This window comes from Agelaius tricolor, unplaced genomic scaffold (genome assembly GCF_023055355.1).
Source record: "Agelaius tricolor isolate 1412-34295 unplaced genomic scaffold, bAgeTri1.0.p SCAF_5, whole genome shotgun sequence".
Classification (NCBI taxonomy): domain Eukaryota; kingdom Metazoa; phylum Chordata; class Aves; order Passeriformes; family Icteridae; genus Agelaius; species Agelaius tricolor.
Genome location: NW_027269265.1, coordinates 38848068 through 38859302, shown reverse-complemented (window position 1 = coordinate 38859302; position 11235 = coordinate 38848068). Strand labels below are relative to the sequence as shown.

The 11235-nt window shown below is 51.7% G+C and overlaps 1 protein-coding gene across 7 annotated transcripts in view; it reads right to left on the bottom strand.

The window, feature by feature from the left end:
• DGKZ (diacylglycerol kinase zeta) overlaps positions 1-11235 on the bottom strand; it is a 54458-nt gene that overhangs the window by 26743 nt on the left and 16480 nt on the right. The window lies entirely within an intron of this gene.

Genomic DNA, 11235 nt, shown 5'->3' with positions numbered 1-11235 from the left:
GTCCCAGGCCACGCTGTGGCTGTCAGGGCAAGGGGACAGTGGGAAGCAAGGGATAGAGGGCTGAAGCAGGGAGTGGGAGACATGGCAATGCTACCCAAGGCGTGTGATAGTGTTGCTCCCCACAGCTTTACTGCTCCACGAGTCTCACAGCTCAGCCCAGAGGGCTGCAATGGCAGGGGAGGTGTCACTGCCTAGCCAGGACCCTCTGCATTCCCTGCACTCCGCTAAGCAGAACCCCTGTGCACTCTGAGGTGCCGATCAGCCCTGGCACCTCCATTACCCCTACCACTCTCCTGATGCTGATCCACCGGGTTTCCACACAGGAACCACTCTAGTTAGGTATCAGTCCCACCAAATTTGTAGCAAATTGAAATTAAGCCCTTGTGAGTCCTACAGAAGAAAATTGACCAGGCCAGTAAAACCAGGGCAGGAAAATTTGGTAGAAGAGGTCTGGGAGAGCTGGAAACTGGGAGAGGCTGGAGCAGGGCAGAGGAGAGTTAGGAAGATCATCCCATCTGTCCTAAGCAGAACTTCCTTCTCATGGGAGAAAGAACTTTATGGAAAGCTCATGCTTTCCCTGCCCAGCTCTCAAAGCTTGACAGGCTGCCTGGACATTGCAGCAGTCTGTTGAAAGCCATGGGTGGAAGGCACTGCAACACTCAGTGGCAGTGGCTCAGCACACAAAGGCCTGAGTGGAAGGAGCTGAGTCTGGCTAGCTTCAGTGCTCCCCTCCTCCAGAGACAGTGGTTCATTTCCCACCCTCCAGCTGCCACCTCTCTTCAGCTGCTAGAGGATTTATTCAAGGCCAACTTCAAAAAACCCACCAAAACCCATAGTTTGGTAGAAGCAAACTTCTCTCAATTGCTCCCAAGGCAGGGGACTCAATCATAGCAGCCTGCAAGCACACAAAAGCCACCATCACTACCACGCTCAAGGATTTCCATGCTGTGAAAGGCATCTCCTCTACCCACCACAAGAGCATGGGCATGCTGTCCACCACGCAGACTGACATCTCCTCCCCTTCTTCTATCTTCCTCTCTAACCATGCTCTTTTACATTCTTATGGATCAGTAATATCAGAGAACCCTCAGGACATCACTCTGGCCCAAACTTCCAATGACCCAAGGCCCACAAAAACAGGTGAATTTATCAGAAGCTTCTTCCCTGTTTATTTGGGAAATGCATGTAAGATGGGACACAGGTTTCATCTTCTGGACAAAATGGAGTTTTTGATAGTGCTTGTAGCACAAGCAGCACATTGGGCTGTACCTCTTTTTAATAGATTAATACAAAGGTGAGTTTGTATTCTTGGAAAATACAAGGCTTGGTTTGGTCTCCTCCACCCTTGCAGACAAGGAAGCCAGCTCTTCAGTTTCTATAGGCTTATCACCATGCCTGTACTCTGTAATGTAGGGGAAGGAGGGATGAGTGAGGAAGGGAGGGAGGGAGGGAAGGGAAGGAAGGGAAGGAAGGGAAGGAAGGGAAGGAAGGGAAGGAAGGAAGGAAGGAAGGAAGGAAGGAAGGAAGGAAGGAAGGAAGGAAGGAAGGAAGGAAGGAAGGAAGGAAGGAAGGAAGGAAGGAAGGAAATGGCCTCCAGAGAGCAGCATCAGGGCAGCTAAAGCCTGGCTGAACTGAAAGCAAAGCCAAAGCGTCACCTCCTCAGAAGTATTTCTCAAGTCCTACCACTGCAAGCAATGAAGGCAGGTACTTGGTCACCAGAAGGTTCAATCCACCCAAGGCCCATGCAGCTTTACAGAGGGCATCAGCATTTTGCTGATGACTCTGCTTCCAGTCTGTTCCCCACACTGCAGTGCTCCATTTATGTACCCTCTCCATATTATCTGCAAGATGATGCACAGTAAACAGCATAGAATCAGAGAATCTAAACTTTCCCTGTACATTTGGAGGCCATTTCCTCTTGTTCTATCACTTGTTACCTGGGAGAAAAGACTGACCCCACACCTTGCTACAACCTCCTCTCAGGTAGTTATAGAGCTCAATAAGGTCTCCCATGAGCCTCCAGCTTCCTCAGCTGTTTCTCCTAAGACTTGTTCCATAGACCCTTCACCAGCTGTACATCCTCTAGATGTGCTCCAGCACCTCAGTGGCAGGAGGAGGGCCCAAAATTGGACACAGCACTCGAGGTGTGGCCTCATGTACTCAATGTTGAGTACAGAGAAACAGTCACTTTCCAGTCCTGCTGGCTACACTTACTGACACGGGCCAGGATACTGTTGGCCTTCATGGCCACTTGGCACATGCTGGATCATGTTCAGATGGCTGCCAATGAGCATCATCACCAACAGGTATTAAAAACTTTCGGAACAAATAAAACATATTAAAAAACACAAGCAAGAACACAGGATGTGGCACATTGCAACAGATCTTTTTTGGTCAGCTTTAGCTGCGGGGGGAGACATACTGACCAAAGGCACCTCAAATGAGCTGAATGGCTGTTCCCTCCCACCCCAGATATTCCACCAGCACAAGGCTACTCTACTGCTTACTGTGCTGCTGCTGTGGGCAGGAAGATCTCTTAACAGAGCTTCCTTCCTTTTTGCACCAGTCTCGTGAGGAAATCTGCTACAACAACCTTGGTTTGACATTTATGTTTGAGCACAAGCTGACTGCAGACCTTTTTATCTTCAGGGCTGTCTGTAAAGGGCACGTGGAATCAAGCTCTGACCACCAGTGGTGAAGGTTATTACAAGATTGCCATCCGACAGCCCATGACAGCAGCATGTGGCAGCTCAGTTATGCTGGGTGAACATATCCCCAGCTCTTGCATCTCACCTCCAACCTGAGCTCCAAATGGTGTCCTGCAGGTGTGAGAGCTGCTGCTGGTGAAGCAGATGGATAAACTGCCGGGACTGCCCATGGTTGATATGCATTAGCAGAGCTGCATGCAGAGCAGCTGGGGAACCATGCAATAGGCAGAGAGAAGCCCGAAAAGAGCTAAGCCTTGGAAGGCCCTGACTTAACACCAGCATATTTCTGGCATCTCCATTGTTTGTCACTGAGAAAAGATGGAGAGGAGCCAGCACCTGTGGCTGCTCTGTAGAGCACATTACTCGGCTCAGTTAGATAAGGAAGCTGGATCGAGGCAGCCTGGCATTTGCAGGGTGCAAAGTAAGGAAGTACTGCTGCATGTACTGAGATACCAACTCTACTTATGAGCAGATACACACTGTCTTTTCAATCTCCTTCTGTGAATAAGGAAGGAGATAGCAGCTCTGGTCTGCTCACGATCGGCAATCAGAGCTCTTGAAAGGTGGGGTGTTTTTTACGACCAGACTGCTCGAAGCATCCTACACACCCTGCCTGGCCTTGCTACAGAGATGCTGCTGAAGCAGGAACATATCCCATCAAGATCTAAACACCCTTGGAAAGCACAGCAGGGGTCTAAGAGGAAAAACTTGCATCTTGTAACTGCAGTGGACATAGAGCTTGTGAATCAGCTGTTATGGAGACATCATCTCTCCAGATATCCAGCAGCTAGCCCTCATTTGGTGATGGTGATTCCAAAACCAGACAGGCTGACCCTTAGGGCTAAACATGCAGTGTTCCCCATGACATAATCTTTGCCCACATCACGAAGACAATCTGGATATTCAGCTCCACTATTCTCCTTTGTTTCACTAACCTAGAGCAAACTCCCATGTACCATACTTAACAGGCTCTCTGTGATAGGCAGAAGGATCCTGTGCCACACACCCTCTTGGCCCTTCCTCTGCATTATTGTTCTCTTTGTCCCTCCAGCAGCCTGGTCCATTCCTGCCAGTGCCCAGAAGCAAGAGAGATCTCAGGTTACCTTCATGCAGTGACAAATCTGGCACCCCTCTCCTGGCACCAAAGGAGGCAAGAGGACACTACTGCAGGTCATTGCTGATAATAAATGCACAAGCCTTGAGCCACAGAGAAGTCTGGACATAATAATACCATCAGCTCCTCCTGACCTTTCAGCAAACCTCCAATTAGTCAACTGGAAAGCATTTTTTCCATCCACGGGACTACCAGGGAAATAAGTCTGAGAGCTTCGCCCTGTTCCATGACGAGCACCTGTCCTGATGGCAGCTGGCCGGATTCCTGCATCCTGGCTGGCTGTGGGTGCTGGGGAGCTGCTGTGGCACTAGAGCTGGCAGAGTGTGAGCAGGAGGCCACTTCAGTTTACAAGCTGTCTTCTCCTGGCAAAGACACTTGACTCATATAGATCAGCCACAAGGAAAGTGTGTTATTAATAGGCACTCCTGTGTGACAGCAAGATCTCCTGGGCTTCTTCCCTGCCTCCTCCCTGCCAGGGCACTGGAGGGACTGAGGGACCCAGGAGCCCATCCAGAGAGCTGCTGCTCATTCCCACCCCACTGGCATACCACTGGTTGCCTTCAGCCTCTGTTTCCATCCCAAGCTTGCACAACCCACAATGCCCTTTCAGTGCTCTGATATTCAATCTTCCCATGTATGCTACTGTCCTTACACCATCCCTGCTGAGATCCTGTCCCCGCTCTCCTGTCCTGCTTCCCACACATCATCACTGACCTCTCCTCTCCTCTCCCTGGGGCTCCCCAGCCAGGCTTCTCTGACCTTACAAGAGCAACCTGCACAGATGAGGTCTGCTGAGGAAGGTGCCCCTGTGCCAGATGGGGGAGGGAAAATGCTGGTCAAGATGTGGTGCAGCTCTCAGGCTTTAGTTGCAGTGAGGTGTGCAGTAATCAGCAAATTCCCATACTGTGCACTTTGTTTCTACTCAGAATTTCCATTCCAGCTGTCATCTCTCCTATCATCATACAAATAAAACTGAGTCAGGAACTTCCCCACACTGGGTCCAGTATAAGCAAGGAGATGGGGCTCCACCCAGCACAGGGATAGAGAGGCTCCATCCAAGCCATGAGCCTTTCAAAGCACCATGAGAGGTGAGCTATGGGCTATGCTCATCTATTTTAGGATTCATACATTTGACTATTGCAACAAGTGCCACCACCTATATGGGCCACTTCCAGGCTTCTGAGCTGCAGGAGCATGGTATTCCCAGAACAAGGACAAGGACATCCTCAGTTGCACTGTCACTCTGCAGAGGAGGGGATTACTGCTGCAACTGTAAGGTTGCCCCTCCAAGCTGCAGAAGCCAGTTTCTGATCCTAGCAGGGTACTCAGAGGGCCACACATCTCAGCTTATCTTTCAGTGAGTCCTGGGCCTGATCAAGATAAATTCAGACCTCTCTGCTAGCAAGAAAGCAAGGTAAGTGCTTAGAAAACAGCTGGTGGTCAGATGCATGCAGCTGCAAAGGACCTCCTCCCAGCCCTGTGGTCCCTGAACGTGATGCATAGAGGTCCCTGTCAAGGCTACTGAGCATGGGCATGAGAGCAATATCTAATCATGTTTGCCAACTTGCTCAGAAGACTGTCAGTGTCACTGGGCACTCCGGGTGGCCAACCTGGAGGTCCCAGGACAGCACTGCTTCACAAGGGACAGGCAGCTATATCAGGGTAGACTCTCTGTATCCATCTTGTACCTGGCTGAGCAAGAGCACAACTCACAGCCAGTCAGGAGCTGGGAACACTACAGGGAGGAGATACAACTTCTAAGATGCTTTCTTCAAATGAGCAGGTCAGGGTGACAGATGCAACACCAAGGACCGGCAGCTGCCTTGGGGGACGATTGTAGAAAGGCAAAGAAATGAAACACCACAGTTTGACAGTTTGTCATGGTAGGCTTCTCCAAGTGGCAGAGCCAGGTGGAAGAACACTGCCTAGCCATGCCTCAAACAAAGCAAGGCAAAAGCCGTCCCACCTTCGTGCCTGGCTCTCCACAAGAAAATGCTCACATTTGGTTTTCTGAGAAGAACAGGGGCTGGGAGCAGAAGGGACTGAGACTAATACAGTTCCTAGCATTTTCCCAACACCCTTCTCGTGGCAGCTCCATCCCACCTCACCCCAAGCTCTGCATGATGCCATGGCACCATCTCCTTTTTCACCACTTTCTCAGGGTAAACATGAGATCTGTTTTAAAGCACATCTGCCAGAGTAGCTCAGATCCTCCACAGAGACTTCATAAAGTGAAGAGTTTGCCAGCCCTAATATTCAGAGTAATGTTCCCATTACAAAAATGTGATTTCCTTCCCAAAATCCATGGAAGACAGTGTTTTATCTTAATTTAAACCAAAACCATCTCCTTGGAGCCTCCTGGGCTGACTCTGGGCATTTATATCCCTTGACAACTTTCCACCATCATAATGTTATGAAGTTTATATGCCAGTACAGTAAATAATCTGCCTCCTGGCAATCAAGAAACCTGACAGCACTGATGTAAACAATCTGTTGCTGCATTTGGCTGAGGAGCTGAACAGCAAGACTGACAGCCTTGAGCCATGAATTAACCAGGGCTGAAACGCAGAGGGTGAGCCCTGGACTCATGGACATCACCCATGGTGCTGGGGCCGAGGCTGAGCAGGGGCTGGGGGAGAGGCTGGCCACACAGTTTCTATTTTGGTCCCATCAGCAGGACCAGCGATGCAGGCTGGGAAGGAGTTGGAGAGTTTCTTCTCTCTCTCTCTCTCTCTCTCTCTCTCTCTCTCCCTGAGCTTCCTTTCCAGAGTGACATGCATGAAGCGGGGGCCTCAGCCAGGGTGTCCTGGTGGTTTAGGTACTCAGACCCTGGTTTCTTTTGCAGATTCCCATTATCACACCCAGTGGTGGTCCCCTCACTCAGTACACTCAGCTCTGCTCCTCACAAGGAGGGATGCACTATTTAAAGCGTGGCCAGTCCCACAGCCCAGCTGTTGGATCCAAACTCCCAGAGCAGCCCCAGAGTTTTTCTCCTGCACACAATGACAAAATCCTGGCACAGAAATTACTACTGGTCACAGTGCTGCCCCAGGCAGGGCAGAACACAGTGTCTGCCCAGGGCAACAGCCCTAGGGAGGAGGCGATGACCTTGTGTGACAACAAAGCTGCAGTGTGGCAGATACAGAACACAGGCAGCGATTCCCAGGGCTAGTAAGTCTCTGCACCTCCCAAAGCGAAGTCAAGAAAACCTCAGGCACTCCACAACATGCACTAATCACTGATCAGAAAGATGGGACTCACATGCCTCCCTCCAGCCCACAGCAGGGATCAGGAAGGGCATTCCACTGCTCCTGGCATAAGAAGGGAATCACAGTGCCACCAGCACCAGAGGATATGCCAGGAGTCCACAAATCTGTCCTGCTTTCCTAAACTATTCCAAAGCAAAGCGACTGAGGACTGAGGGTCCTGGCAAGGCACAGGCTAGCTCCCTGTACTCTGCTACTTGCAGATTTCCTGCTGCCACCCCCATGCCACATGGACTGGCAGGACAAAAGCAGCAGAACGGGTGGCTGGAAATACACCACTGGCAGGGCAACCCTACAGAAACAGCAGCCAGGCACCCCTGAGTGCCATGGTGGCTGTGTTTTGCAGACGCCTCGCCTGAGCCCTGGGGACTGCTGTGGATCAGCTTTGCTCCAGGCTCTGGCAGCAAACAGTGCTCGACAGAAGCAAAGTTGAGGGTCTAGGGGATGACTCTGGGGTCTGCTCCCCCTGCCCTTCACAGTGGTCTGGAGCCAAATGCCATACCTACAAACTAAGGGCTGTCTCTCCCCCCACGTCCCCTCCCATACCCCACCCAGCACAAACAAAAGCAGCAAGCGTGAGGGAGAGGGACAAGCAGAACAAGAAAAAGGGAGATAGAGGGAAAAAGCCCCCGTGACCTGATCCGGAGCGGTGCAGGGGTCCTGCAGGTGCCGAGTGGGCGGCAGTGGCCGCACCGCAGCAGCGGGCCAGCCCTCCCCTACTAAGTCCTAGTTTGGAGAGAGTGCTTGGCTTCTCCCTCCGCTCCTCCCCGTGCTGCTCTCGTTAAAATAGCCAACTGCACTTCCTCTCCGAGCAGCCCTGAGGCCGGCTCGCCCCCAGCCGCAGGCGCATGCACTGCAGCGGGCCCGGAAAGAGAGGGGTCCCCACGGCGCCAGCTGCTCTCCAAACACTCAACTGCAGCTTGGGGACGGCGCAGCTTCTCTGGCAGCGGCAGCAGGAGGACACGGGGAGAACGCGCCAAGGTAGCGATTCTCTCCTGTCTCCTTGGAACTTGGATAAAGGGGTTTGCATGGCTGATGAGAGTCAAGCCGCCTGCCACAGAGAGCCTGTCTTCATGCACAGGAGGTAACTTGCTTCTGAGTTAGTCTTTGGTCCACACAGGCTTCACAGATGTCTCAGGAGCTTTGTGTCTTCCCTCATCATGAAAACCCTCCATGGGACCTCTCATACCCAGGCTGGGGACTTCCCCGTCATGCTTCACCACTATCTGGGTTCCCCAGCTGCCTCTAGGGATCTGCTCCCAGCCAAACACAACCCATCTCCCTTTTGGGGTCACAAAACCTGTCTCCTCATTGGTCTTTGCAAAGATGAAGGGAAGGTCACACCAAAGGCCAGCTCACTCTACGATGCCGTCACCAGCTATTGTTTTTTCGGTCATTTACTCAGGCGATGAGAGCCAATAGCCACACACAGGCCGTAGTGAGTGAGTCAGTGCGGGTGACTGCAGCTGAGATTTTGTCTCTCACACCCTGCCCCCTCCTGCCTGCCCCTTCCCCTCGCCTACATGTCATGGCTAAAATTAGACAGCTCTTCTCCTCTGTGTGTAGGAATGTGTGTGTGTTTGGACGGTGCCCAGTGCTCCTTGGGGCCTGGAGCAGGACTACAGTAACACAATCATAACAAAATGTCACAGAGGCTGCAGCCAGTGTGGCAAAGGCAGCCAGCTGCCTTCCCCGATGGGTGTCTTGAAAGCTGTTCATAGAGGGTAGCCAGGCCCAAAGGCTGAGCTACCACCATTGCTGTCATCATCATCCATCATGGAAGAAAGAGCAAGTGGCCCTTGTGAATCAGTGAGAGAGAGGGATGGGGAGGACACATGAGCGAACCTGTCCATTGCCAAAGCTGCTGAGGATTTCATTCAGCCCTCACAACACCAGAGAGGAAAGGGAGCTGGAGATACCCAGGGCAGGCAGGAGGTGTTCACCTTGGTCAGTTCTCTCTGCCCTCAAAACTGCTAGCTGATGAAGGATGGAAAGTTCTGCCTCCTTCCCTACAAAGGGTATCTACACATCCTTCAGAACTCCCTTCCTACTGCCGGGAAGGAGCCAGCTGCCTCTAGCAGTCAAGCAGGTCCCAGCACCGTCACAGCCCCAGGGCAGCTGCCAGGTGCAGAAGGGCCTCCAGGAACAGGCCCCAGTCCATCATTGTTAAGACTCACTTATTGGGACTGGAAGGATTTTTTATCAAAGAGAAAATTAAAAATGTGCTGCCACTAGTTAATCATTCAGAGCAAAGTAGCCTGATAGAGATATGTACGGTTCCTCACCAGCCCCACCTCCAGCCAAGGAAGCTTAGCACAGAATCACAGAATGATTAGGATTGGAAGAGACTTTAAAGGGCATCTCATTGCACCCCCAATATCATAGTCAGGAACACCTTCCACTTGACCAGGTTTGTCAGAGTCCATCCAACCTGGCCTTGAACACTTCCAGGGAGGGTTCAAGCTTCCAGCTTGTCTCCAACTGCCCCATGCCCACCCTGCTCTTCCTGACCCCTGTGGTCGATGCATAGCAGAGACTCCTGATGATACCACTTGCTGCTCCTCACAGTCACCACAATCCTATCTCCTTCCTGGGCTGGCAGGACCTAGACTGACAAATGGAAACAGCCATTTTTTCCCATGGAAACACCATGGAAGGGTGACCATGGTGGATTCCAGGTGGTCCCAAAATCCCTTTCAAGTCAATGTGACCACCAAGAGATCAGGGCACTAATTCCCCAAGTCCCTGGAGGCAGCAGGAGCAGGAAGTCTAAGAGCCCTCTCCTCAAGTTCAGTCGTGCAAACCTTGCTGCCATTCTCCTCCTACTCCCACAACTTTGTAAGCCCTCAGCCTGTTAACATGCAGACAGGTGAATGGGTTGTGATGGAGACCAGCAGCTCCCAATGCTGCTGTTACAGGTTTCAGTCTGCTGTGTTCAAGCAGAAACCACTGCCCCAGGCCAAGAGGCTCCCCAGGCCCACGCAGCCCTGAGCAAGACTTTCCATGTGAGGAGATCCTGGTCCCACGCACCTGAAACCACATCACAAGTGGCAGCCCCTGCAGTTGTCTGCAAGGGGGAGAACTGCTCAGCATCCCTGAGAAACCCAGTCCCCAGTGATCTCTCTACACCACAAAGTCTGAGACAGGAAAGACACCTCCCAAGCCTTCATCATGACCCTGTGACTAAGCAAAGCACATGCTGACATGCCACACAAGTGGCATTTGTTAACTGTTCCCCTGTTAGTGATATCATGTCTAACCTTTGGTTTCTCTTTTTCACCTCATGGCAGCAAGTGACTAAGTCTTTTTCTCCTGCATCTCACATCAAAATTGAAGTAACTCCTTTTAACAATGTTAAATCTACTACTGGCTTTGCTGAATGTCAGCTTGTCCCACTGCAACAAATGGGAGGGCAGGAGGAAAAGTTGGGGTTTTTTCTCCTCCACCCTTTTTGTTCTAAATGCCCTCAGCATATCTGGTCTTAGGTGCTTCCTTTTCTTCTTTCATCTTAACATCCCCACATCTGCCAGAATCACTGATGGGCTTTTTTCTCCCATCATCCTTCAGAGAGGGTAAGAAGCAATGCCCATGCAGAGAACAGACCACTGTCCCCCTTCCTGGAATGGACCAGCACTTTAGCACATACCAGTAACACAGGGCTGCCTTGCTCTGCTTCCTGAGTTTCTTGGCTCCTCCTCTCATGCCCACAGAGACACTGGGTGCTCCAGAGACTTGCTTGTGTGGGAGGAGTGACCCAGACTCCAGGTGCAGAAGTTGGGTGGCTGCCAGTATGAGGCTCTTGTGGTAGCAGGACACGCAAGCCTGCGCAGTGGGGAGTTGGCTGACAGCTGCCTTGGCTGGATGCTTGCCTCTGAGCATCAGCCAGCCCATGGCAGCAGCTGACCCGTTTAAACCATCAAGCTCACCAGCCACTTCAGCCACAGCAGCATAAAAAAAGCTCTATGCAGATGCTTTGCCAATCCCTTTCTTGCAGAAGGGAGGAAAGCAAAACCAGGAGCGATGAGTCAAGGCCAGCAACCCTGCAGAAGGGACATGTCACAACACCCAGCTAAAGTCAGCTGCAGGGAAAGGGCTGGAGTTGCACAGCAGAGCGCCAGAGCTCTGAAGAGCGACCGTGCCCTCTGGT